At 35.4% G+C, this 14,239-nt stretch overlaps 1 protein-coding gene across 2 annotated transcripts in view; it reads left to right on the top strand.

Annotated features, from left to right (window-relative positions):
* The first annotated feature begins 1,042 nt into the window (after positions 1-1,042).
* Positions 1,043-14,239, top strand: part of LOC123529636 (uncharacterized) — a 65,308-nt gene continuing 52,111 nt past the window's right edge. Inside the window, exon 1 of one of the 2 annotated variants that reach the window (XM_045310036.2) lies at positions 1,043-1,104. The gene's annotated coding sequence lies outside the window, so the exon portion shown is untranslated. Of the gene's footprint in view, positions 1,110-14,239 lie in introns of both variants that reach the window. The other variant, XM_045310035.2, reaches the window with a different exon arrangement.

The raw sequence follows: 14,239 nt of genomic DNA, 5'->3' as shown, positions 1-14,239 counted from the left end.
CTAATGAGTTGAATGACCTTCTGTGAAAGATTGTGTGTCCATTCTAAGGTGTTTAACATTTGGGTAACACTATTTGGTGTAACTTCAGTCGCACATGACGTACCTTGCATCTAACCTTTGAATATTTTTAACTTTTCTTGTGAGATGTTTTGTTGTCGTTGTTTTTTTTTGTTGATGCCAGGCGATTGAACAGTTCTACAATTCTGGAGTATATATATGCTATAAGGCGACTAATGAGGTACTTTATGGCTTCTTGTTTGTCTATTCGACATGTTATAATGTCTAAGTACAATAAAAAAGAATAATTATCAAAATAGTTTAATAAAACAAATTTTCAAAATAAATTAAGAATTAGTATAGATCTAACTCCACCCATTTCGTAGCGGGAAGTCCATTTCGTAAGCAATTAATGAGGTACTTAATGGTTTTCTTGGTTGTCTATTCAAAACAAAATATTGTTTCTTTATAAATTAATTAAACATATAACCAAAAATTGTTCTATATTAAACAAAATTCCTAAATTATATGTAGTTTAAAACTCCATTTCGTAGACTCGATTTTAACACTTACTGTACATATGAGCCGTGCCATGAGAAACCAACATAGTGGCTTTGCGACCAGCATGGATCCGCGCAGTCTGGTCAGGATCCATGCTGTTCGCTTTTAAAGCCTATTGGAATCGAAGAAACTGTTAGCGAACAGCATGGATCCTGACCAGACTGCGCGGATGCGCAGGCTGGTCTGGATCCATGCTAGTCGCAAAGCCACTATGTTGGTTTTCTCAGGGCGCCGCTCATATATTTCTGATCATTCTTACTGAATTATAACTAAGTACTGTAGATCTATATCTGAATTAATAAGTTGTTTAAGTGTAAAAATAATATTTAATTCAATTTAATTCTTTTGAAAACAATTGTTTGTATCATAAATTTTCTTAATACCACCGTTAGATTCATAACCCATAAGGAATTTTAGATTAGGAAGCCCATTTCGTAGACTTGAGGTCCATTTCGCGAAATGGCCCTCTACTGACCTTCCCCCGAAAGAAAGATCGTCTGCAACCTGAAGCCTGATATCTGACTCGCAAATTTTAGAAGTTTTAAGGTAAGGTAAGTGTTGAACAACCCAATGTCTTGAATTTACGATAGATTTAGATCTTGTGTCCGCAAATCCTGCATAGGGTAGTTGTTCATGCGACCCTTTGTAGGTCTACTAGTTGGCTCACTGTTGCCGCCAAAAAAATGAATTTTAATGATGGCTATGCAAGTGTGTGTTTCGCAGTTTATGATAGGATAACTGAGTATAGCATAAAGCAAAATATAAACTATCGTTCAGAGAAGGAAAGCGAGATATATGATGATCATGGTGTCTAAAAACTGCATTTTCACAAAGTTTATAAAAATTAAATTTGAAATTGACAAAACCGGAAAACTGTTGTGGAATTTAACCAGCAGGTTGCAGTTGAAGCCACATGCTGGCATTATTTGTGAATTTTTTAGTGGAGCTCTTTTTCAGGTCAATATAAATCAAAAGCGTATAATTTGGGAACCTGTCCATTTCTCGTCACGGGAATAATTGTATTATAATATAGGAAGTGTCTATGGGTACGCATCCGTACCTCTAGACAAGCCTGTTAGGGGTTTTTTAGGGGTACAGCCCTCCGATTTTCTAGAGATTAAGTCATTTACATTTCAAATTTTGTTGAAAATGAAATAACAAATAAGAATTCATCAGAATTCACCTTAAACTTGGATCTAAATGGGGCATGGATTAAAACGCAGACGAATAACGCAGACAATATAAACATATAGGGAAAACGCAGACAGGTAGTGTGAAAACGCAGACAATATATAATATATAGAAGAAACTATAACGTAGGTGATGCAAATCATTTCTCCAGGTTATTATCAAAGTAAATTAGCACCTTTTTATTGAAGTTTATCAAAACAAAGAGCTACAAAAAATGCATTTTATACTTCTTTGGCTTTTTTTTTTTTTTTTTGTATCTTTTAATTAAGTCATCGATTTTTTTAGACTTATTAATAAGTTTAATCACCAAGTTAGCACTAAACATTAAAGATTTCAGCAATTATTTAATCATTATAATTGCCTTGATAATAAGGCAGCCAGGGATTATGTTTATGGCAACCCCAGTGAAAATGATCAGTGAAATTTCACTGATATTTGAATGAAATTTCAATAAAATAACAGTGAAAGATTTTGGCAAATTATCAATAAAATTTTGCTGAAATTTCATTAAAATTTCGCCAAATTAACAGTAAAATTTCTGTGAAATTTCAACAAATTTGAGAAATATTTTGCCAAATTCTTTCGGTGAATTTTGATGAAATTTCATTGATATTTCTGTGAAATTTCACCAAATTTCAGAAATATTTTGCCAATTCTTTTGGTGAAATTTCATTGATATTTCTGTGAAATTTCACCAAATTTCATTATTATTTTGCCAAATTCTTTCGGTGAATTTGGTAAAATTTTATTGATAGATTCTATTTCTGTGAAATTTCATCAATATTTTGCCAAATTCTTTCAGAGAAATTTCAGACATTTTGTCAAAATTTCACCAAAATTTGACAGAAATAACAATGAAATTTCATGTAAAGAATTTGGCAAAATTTCAAAGCAAAAAAGTTACTAAGGTCAAGGTCAAAGTCAAGTAACCCCAAATTACTTGGGGTCATCAGTTATTTGTACTTGAATAGTCTAGGAAAAAAGATCAGAAAAATTTGAAGTATTTTTTCCTATGTAAGTCATATAACAAGTGACCCCCAGGCTGGGGCCGCTTTTCATTCCAGAGGCATAATTTGACCAAATTTATTAGAGAACCACTAGGCAATGCTACATACCAAGAATCAAAGGCTTAGACTTTGAACTTACAGACATGAACATTTTTAAAAACAAATGCCAATGTAAGTCTGTGTAGAACTTGGGACCCCCTTGGGTCCTCTTTTCACCCCTAGGTAATTATTTGAACAATCAAGGTAGAGGACCATACGGCAATATTACATACCAAATATCAAAGGCCTAAGTCTTGTGGTTTCAGGAAAGAAGATTTTTAAAGTCTTTTTCTTTATAAGTCTATGTAAAACGGGGGACCCGGGGATGGGCTTCTTCTCACTCCAGCGACATAATTTGAAAAGTCTTGGTAGTAGACCTCAAGATAATGTTGCATATAGTACCAAATATCAAAGCCCTTAGGCCCTGTGGTTTTTGACAAGAGACAAGAAGTTTTTTCCCTATATAAGTCTATATAAACCAAGTGATCCCAGGGCGGGGCCATATTTGACCCTAGGGGAATAATTTGAACGATCGTGGTGGAGGACCACTAGATGATGCTACATGCCAAATATAAAAGCCCTATGAACTGAGGTTTTTGACAAGAAGATTTTTAAAGTTTTTCCTTTTGGTTGCCATGACAACCAGAGTTCTCCTTGAATATCAGTTCTTTGAATAATTTTGAAGGGGGCTACCTAAGGATCATTCCTGTGATGTTTATGTTAGTCTCACAATTATCATCTTTTTTTCTACATTTCCCCACCCACTTGTTTACATCAATGTTTTCTAAATTTTCAGCATTGTTTGAAAAGCTTTAAACACTTATTTACTGTAGACCTATCAATTTTCAATTATTCTGCAATTTTTCTTCCATTATAACCATGTTCATGTAATGAAAACAGGTATTTTTCACAGATGGAATCAAATCTTCTATCAATGTGACTTTGCAGACGAAATATGTAATCACCAGTTATTTCCCTTGGTGCTAATATAGATTGTAACCCTGAAAAATTATCCTACCCTTAATTGCATTTCAATTGGAAGAAAATATGCTTTCAATTTGCTGTCCCCTGTTAATTAAAAACTTGGTGGCCATTTTAGGACATTAATTTGGCACATGAGCGTACATAGTAAGGCTTTACTTCTAAATAATGATGTATTACTTCATCAGATTTTCTCACCAAAATTTTGCTCACAAAAATTTGACAATCAAAATTTCACTGTAAAATAAATTTTGGTGAGAAATGAATTGCACCAAATTTCAGTGAAATTTTAGTGAAATTCCACCAAATTTTTATCATTTTGTTAAATTTCTACCGTTTAAATGAAATTTCAGTGAAATTTGGTGAAATTTCACTGAGATTTTGGTGACATTTTCACCGGGGAATTCATACCTTAATTACAATTCCAAGTCATTAAATTCAATAATAAGATGTAAACATATTAAGGAACAAACTTGTTGTATTTTCATAATTGATGTCTTTGCTCAAACAATAAGAATATAAATAATTGGCTTAAATTTTCTTTTTTCATAACTTCAAACACATTGTTTCTAGCAAATATAGAAAGTACAAAGGTAGCATGGTAGAATATAAATATAAATATCAAAGTAATATAATTTATAACTGAATAGTAAATATAACAAGGCTTGACTTTTGACTTTGCAAAGAAAAAACAACAGCATAAAAATCTTCAAAAACAAACTGCAATACTGCCACTTCTTTATTGAAACAATAGAACATTATTTGTCTGTTGTTTGTATCTTTTTACCATTTTGAAGTTAGCAGGAGCGATTAGCGGCTGTCCCGTTGCAAAATAATTGTGAAATAAATAATTTCACTTCTCATACCTGTCAAGTCTGACGCTTGAATCGTGATTCTCACGAATTCAAGGTTTGATCACGATTTAACGAATTTGGAGCATTTTCTCACGCTTTCTAAAAAAATCAGACAACAAAAATTGTGGACCACTTATTTTCTCTAATTTGCCATCTGGCATCGTTATTTTAAGACAGGATGAGACAACAATAAACAGAAAACACATGTCAAGTGTTATTTTTAATGTACTGATTACATAACAGACCTGTCGAAACTGGTTCTGGCCAGTTTTTGCTTTAACCGAAGCTTCCCTAGAAAGATTGTACCAATCAAATTGATGCGTTAATTTCCGAATGACTACGAGCCAATTACGTGAATCATCGATATTGAACGACTGGTTACTATTCATGCTATTCGTGGACATTGCATTGTCGGAAAAGTATTAGAACCATTCGCGCACTTGACCTTGACCGACACTAAAAAAACATGAAGATGCCAAAAAAAAGGAGAATTATTCATCAAAATAAAACAACGCGTGGGAACTGGAATTTCCTTGGCTTAGAATTAAAAGCAAACAATGGACCTAGTTTTGCTTTCTGCAAGCTGTGCAGGAAGTAAGTTGTATGCACAACCGTTTTTCCAGTGCAGGTTCAAACCGAAAGTACATTTCAAATTGAAAGTAGAATATGTAGATCAGTGAGACGTTTTGTTTGTATTAAACATTTAGGTCCATAGATATCACGGCTGTAATAAAAACTCAAAACAATTTTACTGACAAAATCAGTTAAAAAAATTTGCATTATCAATTTTATTTGTTTTTTAGAAAAATAAAGTTTCTTGTAGATCTATCACGAAATTAAAAAAACCCCAAAAAAATCAGGTTACATGTGTTTTCCATATAGACTGTGTTAAAGCAAGGCAAAAAAGAGTGGACATGGAATTCATATTAATCTCAGAAAGCACCAGAATGCATATTTTCATATATATACTTGAAAAAAAAATTTCTTTGAGTGCGGGGAGATGGAAAGACCCCTCCTGCCCCCACCTCCATTTGTCGCGCGCCACGACTCGCACAGATCTCATTCATATTTTGGAAACTTGACAGGTATGACTTCTAGTTACGAAACGGTGCGTATATAGTCTTATCTCTGAATATCATTGACAGAAAACCAAACCAACAAATAAAAAGGTATTTGGGTGACATATTTCTAAGAGAACAACATTTTACGCAGATTGATCTACATTATTAATGCAGATTATCTGCCGGGACCATTTTTCTTCATATTCCGTTTTTCTATGAAATTTCAAGAATTATTAATTACTTTTCTTGTGCCTAATGTACATTTTCCCCCTGTATGTATAAGTCTGGAATAGAAGATTTTGTTCTGTTTAAAAGAAATCAAATAGTTTCAAGGTTTTTGTGTTTCAAATTTATTGACCATTTACATTCATAAAAACACAGTGTAATATGGTCATACAATAGAGTATATAACAGACACAGTATATAACTTGTTTATCATCCATAATCCCGTTATCTTCCAGCCATTCCCACCTTCTTTCAAATCTTGGGGTCTCAATAAAAAGGAGTAATTGTTTATTGGAAAGTCAGTCTACTTTATAACGATCACCAATCAATAAGTGAGAAGAGGAGATCTACAGTGAAATTTATACATTTCTGAACAATTAAATTTTATTACAAAACACTTTTTAAATAAATATGTGATAACTTTAAAAATGTTCACCCCTAGAACGAAAATTTAATATTGGCATTGTAATGTCAGAATCCTCTTTCTCAGTCTTAATACTACCCCTATCCACATGTAAAACTGTGCTCGTGTCTAAATATTAACTTTATTTACAGATTCGATGGTGCAGTTCATGATTAATTCAATGAAGAAATGTTGATACAATATACTTTAATTTTGGCATTGTATCTCTCTTTAGGGTGTCATTGCACTTAATCATCACTTGCGAGTTTTCGAATTTTCGCCACTAATAGACAGGTTTTCTATTCATGTCTGCAGGGGTATTGTTTTAAATTGTTGGTATGCCAGGTCAGAGACAGGTTATTCATCAGTGGTATGCGATTGGCTGAAAAAGGTATCTAGGGAAACCAGTAGCACTAATTGTGACATTAGCTGATAGGCTAAAAATGTTTTGTTTCTGGTAATGAAAAGTTTAGCTGATTGGCTAAAAATGTTTTGCTTCTGGTAATGAAAAGTTCCTTTAAAAATTGAAATACTATTTTTTCTTTACAGTTTGGAATATTTAGTAACTACCTGGTAACATATCTTGACTGATAAATTGGCATTTCAAAAATGTATGTGCATGTGGGTTTTGAACTGCTAAAGTTCAGTCACTGTAAGGGGTGGGTGACTTTGAGAAAGAATAAAAAAAATTCCAGTCGGGTTTGCCCATATAAAATTGTCATTTTTTATTGCCAAAGACATCACTCTGATGGAAAAACATGGCTAGGTGGCCAATTCTTGTTTTAAATATGCATTTTAGGGTCATTTGTTATAATGTGACCCTAGTATGAGAAAATCAGTTGCTGTCTCGGACTATTACGTAAATGCATACTAAAAAATTTGCATCCCAGTATTTTACTGAAAGTTCTGGGTCAGAACTGGTGAGAAATTTCCACATGTTAAAATGTGCTAAAACTAGTAAAGCATTTTGTCAAGGAGCACAATACCCAGTATGACATGGGTACAGTAAGATCAGGACAAACAGAGCAGAAATGAAAATGTGTGATGTGGGGGGCTTCTACTTCTGAATTATGAATTATAGGTAGTTGTTTAATTTTTTTTTGTTATACATGTATCAAGAAAGTTGTTTCTCCGGAGCCATTCAAAGCATAAAAGGGAAGATTACCTGCCATTTGTTAACCATAACCCATTCAGCTCGGGGATACCAGTTAATACAATTTGCTTGTTGGTTTTTATTGTTGTTTAGATGACCTGCATTACATATCACTTTGTCTATGGCTCTGCTTATTTGGTTGTAAAATATATATTATGTATGTACAGAAGTATAGTCAGTTATGGGGCTACTGTGGCTTCAGTCGTACCCCATATCTTTATATATAGTATTATACATTTAACATAATAATAATTATACACTGCGACAAGGTGATGATTAGGGATGTACACCCTGCACTTAACTTTGTAGGATATATATATATATAATTGATGGGTTTATTATTATGAGGTCTATATGGATGATTGTCAGCCATTTTGAATCAAAATGGCTTCACCGTTAGAAGCTGTTGGTTACATAAAGACTAAAAATAAGGAACATTTTGAAGAAGTTATTGAATTTTGTCATCTGAAAAACATATTGCACTGCTCAGATGCATCTCGTTGTTTAGAAACTGGAAGCTACACATTCAGAATTCATCTTTATTCACTTTCATCAGCAGCTGAAGTTGTATATTTCTTGAAAGAAAAGGCCATAGATGCCACTTTTGTGAAATTCTGAATTTATTGAATTTAATTGGAAACAGCTGAAGACATTAAGACACTTTATAGTGAGTTGCTTGTTTAAACTATATGAATACTTGTGTTGGAGTTATAATATTTGCCGAGGGGATAATATCAGGGTGAGTTATCTAAGGGCCAACATGGTTCTGTTATTTATTCTCTCAATGGAATTGTTTGATCATGTTCACGTCTTGATTTAATATGCTTTAAGCATACAACACTTTTAAGCACAAGTGATTAGTCTTTGGACCATTGATGATGAAAATCCAGTTACGAGTATAAGACAAAAATGTAAGACTATTTGACAGATTATTTAATTTTTGCACAAAGATGCTGGAGCTTGCTATCCTTCTGGCCATAACATTTTTGCACTAGCTAAATGAAATTAAAATATGAGAAAAATACCTGTTTTTAGCTTTTCATTATTTCTTAATTGTTTCAAATTCTTTTTATTTTGCTAAAAAAAACCCACACATTATCTCAAGATTATATGTGGAATAAAACATGCCACAAAAATGCCCCTTTCAGCTTGTTCGTGTCAAAATTTCCCTCCGGCTAAGGGTACTGACCCCCTTCCCCCAAAAGTGGGGGGAAAAACTGATAAGTAAGGCTTAAAGAAATATTGCAGGGCTTTTGTTTGCTTTTTGGGACTTGGGCCAGGGTCCATGCAAGGGGGGAATTTCGCATGATTTAAAAAAAAAAAATTTTGGGGAGGTGTTGGTGGGGGAGTGGAATTGCAGAAATAGCAAATGCTAGAAGAAATTGAAACAAATACAAACATTCTTTTCAACTTTACTGACTTGTGAATGTATGATTTCTCCCCTAGTAGGCTGCTGCAGGTGGAAAACATAATTATAACTGAATTATGCAATATTTTACTCGTTGGGATTGTTTATTTCACCAGCACAACATTTTACTGAACCGGAAACAGAAGCTAAGTTTGTGCTAAATTGTCTGGATTGGACTGCGGTAAGTATAAAGTACCATTTTGGTACACGATGCGTACTGGTCAATCCATGTTGGCTCGCCAATTTTTTTTCCTGGGGAAATTTTTTTAAAATAGGGGGGAAAAACATATTGAGGAGGATATAGGCCCTAAATTTGCCAAAATGAGAGCCCTGTATTGTTTTTAGTCCCCTACTGGTTGAAAACCAGTTTCAGGGACTATAGGAATGCACTTTTCCGTCATTCCATCCATCCGTCCGTCCGTCCGTCTGTCCGCAATTTCGTGTCCGGTCCATAACTCTGTCATCCATGAAGGGATTTTAATATTACTTGGCACAAATGTTCCCCATGATGAGACGACGTGTCATGCCCAGAACCCGGACCCCTAGCTCAAAGGTCAAGGTCACAATTGGAGGTCAATAGGGCTTTTTTCCTGTCCGGTCCACAACTCTCCCATCCTTGAAGGGATTTTAGTATTACTTGGCACAAATGTTCCCCATGATGAGATTATGTGTCATGCGCAAATCCCGGACCCCTAGTTTAAAGGTCAAGGTCAGAATTGGAGGTCAAAGGTCAACAGGGCTTTTTTCCTGTCCGGTCCGTAACTCTCCCATCCATGAAGAGATTTTAATATTACTTGGCACAAATGTTCCCCATGAGGAGACGACGTGTCTTGCGCAAAACCTGGACCCCTAGCTTAAAGGTCAAGGTCAAAATTGGGAGGTCAAAGGCCAACAAGGCTTTTTTCCTGTCCGGTCCATAACTCTCCCATCTATGAAGGGATTTTAATATTACTTGGCACAAATGTACCTCATAATAAGACGATGTATCATGCACAACTTTCAGACCCCTAGCTCAAAGGTCAAGGTCACACTTAGCAGTCAAATGTTAACATAGCATGAACATGGTCTGTTTCGTGTCCGGTCCATAACTCTGATTTTTGTTAAGGGATTTTAATATCACTTAGCACAAGTGTTCCCCATGATGAGACGACGTGTCATGTGCAAATCCCGGACACCTAGCTCAAAGGTCAAGGTCACAATTGGGGGTCAAAGGTCAACAGAGTTTTTTTCCTGTTCTGTCCATAACTCTGCCATCCATGAAGGGATTTTAATATTACTTGGCACAAATGTTTCCCATGATGAGACAACATGTCATGCGCAACACCCGGTACCCTAGCTTAAAGGTCAAGTTCACACTTTGAGATCAAAGGTCAAGAGGATTTTTTTCCTGTCCGGTCTATAACTTTGTCGTGCAAAGCAGATTTAGATATCAGTTGGCACAAATATTCCCCTGGATGAGACAACATGTCATGCGCAAGAACCAGGTCCCTAGGTCTAAGGTCAAGGTCATATTTAGAGGTCAAAGGTCAAATTCAAGAATGACTTTGTACGGAACATTTCTTCTTCATGCATGGAGGGATTTTGATGTAACTTGGACCAAATGTTCACCACCATGAGGCACCCTTGTTTTTAGAATTATGTCCCTTTGTTGTTACTATAAATAGATTTTATTGTAACTTTTTTATTACTGGCGGTAGAGAAAAATCGAGACTACTTTTCTGTGGTACAGCATGCATGTTACATCCAATTTTTAGGTGTATTTTGACCTATCTCTACCTGGTAAAGAGTTTCTTGTGGACTTATATTATATAGATTGTTTTTTTTTTTTGTTTTTTGTTTTTTTTTAAGATTAATTTCCCTTTGTTGTTACTATAAATAACTTACATGATAACATTTTTATAATCAGCCAAAAAAAATCAATATGAAAACAACTGTGGGTTTTTATATATGCACATTTTAATCCAAGTGTGTTGTTATAATATATTGTATATGTAGTACAATATTGTTTATACATCATTGACAGATAACAGTTCATTATGTTATACTGCAGTAGAGAAAATTAGGTGCCTTCCAGTAGGGGACTTTGTATTGCATGGCAATACTTCATTCACTTGTTTTTTCTGGTTCGCAGATCTACCCTAATTTTTTGACCTGACCCTGTCACCCTAATGAATTGTTTGTATAGAATATTTGTTGAGACTATACTTTAAGAAAACTTTGCGGACACTACACATAATAATTAGTGTGCTTTCCTGCCAAGCCGGAATATAAAAATCTAAACAAGTATTAATTACATGTTTAAATCCTCAATTGCTTTGTTTTATATTAAATTGTTTAAATAGTGTAAACAGAATACAGCTAAAGCTTTTGCTAGTGGGTGTTAGCTTTCAATGCCTGGAACGATCCCGTTTTTGAGAATTTACTTTACTAAATTTTAAAAATGGAAGATAAACAGACGTACTTTACTGAAATAGAAATGTTGCTTAGCTTGTATGGTAACCAAATTAATCTTTACATTTATAATTACTTGAAACGTGTCCTCTCCAAAAGAGTTTCCAATGGAAATCAGAATTTATAAAGACCAAAAGAAGTATATATGTATAGTAATTCTGTAGAAACATATAAATTCTCTGAATAATAACATTTGAATTCTCTCAATAATAACAAAAGTAAAAGTAAAATATTTCAGTTATGATAATTCTATCACAACCTCTTTCAAAATAAACAAATTGTGGAACATTCTCTGTCCGAAACTGTTCATTATTCCCAAGCTGAAAATACATGGCTGTATAGCAATAAGAAAAATCATTTCAGAACAGCTATTTTCAAAAAGTAGTAAAATTGGTTAACTTGTTTGTAACAAGAAATTAACAGTAACAAATTAACAGAATAGAACTTGAAGTCAGTTTATAAATATCTGCATCTGTCAATAGTTTGACATCACTTGTTTCAGTGACTACATTTTATCAGTACTAAAACACAAAATAATTTCTTCTGTTTGTGCTCTTGGAGGATAATGTTGGTTTGTTCAAAACTTCTTTAACATTTCTTCAATAAGATCTTGGTTTCTTTCGAAAACCGGCTAGATTTTATCATTGGTTCTAGAGTTACTGCACCTGACGGGCAAAATTTATTGTTTTGGCCCTTTAAGCCATAATTATAGTGGTTTCATTTATGCTTTGATTCGATACAGACTTGCACAGAATGTTTATCACGATGATCTCTAGGCCAAGTTAGAAACTGGGTCATGTTGGGTCAGAAACTAGATCACAAGGTTAGATCAAAGGAAAAGCTTGTTAATACCCTAGAGGCCATTTTATAATCCTATCTTTATGAAACTTGTTCGGAATTTTTATCTTGATGATTCCTAGGCCAGGTTGGAAACTGGGTCATGTTGGGTCAAAAACTAGGTCACCCACTCAAATCAAAAGAGAGACCACATTTATGGATCATCTTCATGAAACTTGGTCAGGATGTTTATCTTGATGATTCCAAAGCCAAGTTTAACAGGTGAGCGATATAGGGTCATTATGACCCTCTTGTTATGGTGTGTAATTTTAAAAAATGTTTCTTTAGTACCATATAAATGTCATTTGTTTATTTATTACCTCCCTTTAATATGATAAAATATTTCATTATATTTTTAGCTCGACTGTCACGTACTGACAGGGTGAGCTTTTGTGATCGCTTCAAGTGTGCATGTGAAACGTAATGGTACAAGTACAAAGTTAAAGGTTTCTTCTATGTTAGCCTATATTATATACATGTCTAGGGTTGGATACCTGTTCCCAGTGTAACAGCCCAGTTTTTCCCCCAGTCAGTTCTTTCCCCCGGGGAAAAAACTGACTAGTCAGTTTCTTCCCCCCTAGTCAGTTTTTTCCCCCTAGTTTTCCCTTCAAGTACTGGATTCTTTCGGTATTGTTATTTGGGATACAAGTGTCTGTTCATTTTCCATTTCAATTTCAGATGAAACAGGTGTTGTTTTTCATTTGAATAAACCTGTATGTTTCTTTATTGTAACTTTAATCAATGTTTTTTTTGTCAAATCAACTTTTTTAACTTCTGTTTGATTGCCATTACTATTTAATATCTGTCAGGTGCGGGGAAGAAATTGACCGGTCAGTTCTTTCCCCCAAACATATACTTGACCTGTCAGGTGGAGGAAGAAATTGACTAGTCAGTTCTTTCCCCCCTGTATATAGTTAGTACTTGAGCTGTGGTGTGGGGAGAAGAAATTGAGCAGTCAGTTCTTTCCCCACTAGCCAGTACTTGACCTGTCGGGTGGGGAGAAGAAATTGACTGGTCAGTTCTTTCCCCCCTTGCATATACTTGACCTGTCGGGTGGGGAGAAGAAATTGACCGGTCAGTTCTTTCTCCCCTTGCATATACTTGACCTATCAGGTGGGGGACGAAATTGACCAGTCAGTTCTTTCCCCCCTAGCATATATTTCACCTATCAGGTGGGGGAAGAAATTGACTAGTCAGTTCTTTCCCCCCTTGCATATATTTCACCTATCAGGTGGGGGAAGAAATTGACTAGTCAGTTCTTTCCCCCCTTGCATATACTTGACCTATCAGGTGGGGAGAAGAAATTGACTAGTCAGTTCTTTCCCCCCTTGCATATACTTGACCTATCAGGTGGGGGAAGAAATTGACTAGTCAGTTCTTTCCCCCCTACATTTATAGCATATACCTGATCTATCAGGTTAGGGAAAAAATTGACCGGTCAGTTCTTTCTCCCCTAGCATTATACTTGAACTGTCAGGTGGGGGAAGAAATTGACTAGTCAGTTCTTTCCCCCCAAGCCAGTACTTGACCTGTCAGGTGGGGGAAGAAATTGACCAGTCAGTTCTTCCCCCCCCCCCCACCCCCCACACATATACTTGACATATCAGGTGGGGGAAGAAACTGACCGGTCAGTTCTTTACCCCCAACATATACTTGACCTGTCAGGTGGGGGAAGAAATTGACTAGTCAGTTCTTTCCCCCCTAGCCAGTACTTGACCTGTCAGGTGGGGGAAGAAATTGACTAGTCAGTTCTTTCCCCCCAAGCCAGTACTTGACCTGTCAGGTGGGGGAAGAAAGTGATCAGTCAGTTCTTTCCCCCTAATGTATACTTGACATATCAGGAGGGGGAAGAAATTGACCGGTCAGTTCTTTACCCCCAACATATACTTGACCTGTCAGGTGGGGGAAGAAATTGACTAGTCAGTTCTTTCCCCCCTAGCCAGTACTTGCTCTGTTAGGTGGGCGAAGAAAATGTCTGGTCAGTTCTTTCCCCCCTAGCCAGTACTTGACCTGTCGGGTGGGGAGAAGAAATTGACCGGTCAGTTCTTTCACCGCTAGCCAGTACTTGCTT

The sequence above is a fragment of the Mercenaria mercenaria genome, chromosome 13 (genome assembly GCF_021730395.1).
Source record: "Mercenaria mercenaria strain notata chromosome 13, MADL_Memer_1, whole genome shotgun sequence".
In the NCBI taxonomy this organism is placed as follows: domain Eukaryota; kingdom Metazoa; phylum Mollusca; class Bivalvia; order Venerida; family Veneridae; genus Mercenaria; species Mercenaria mercenaria.
The sequence above is the reverse complement of the archived record's forward strand: the minus strand, read 5'-3'. Positions and strand labels throughout refer to the sequence as shown.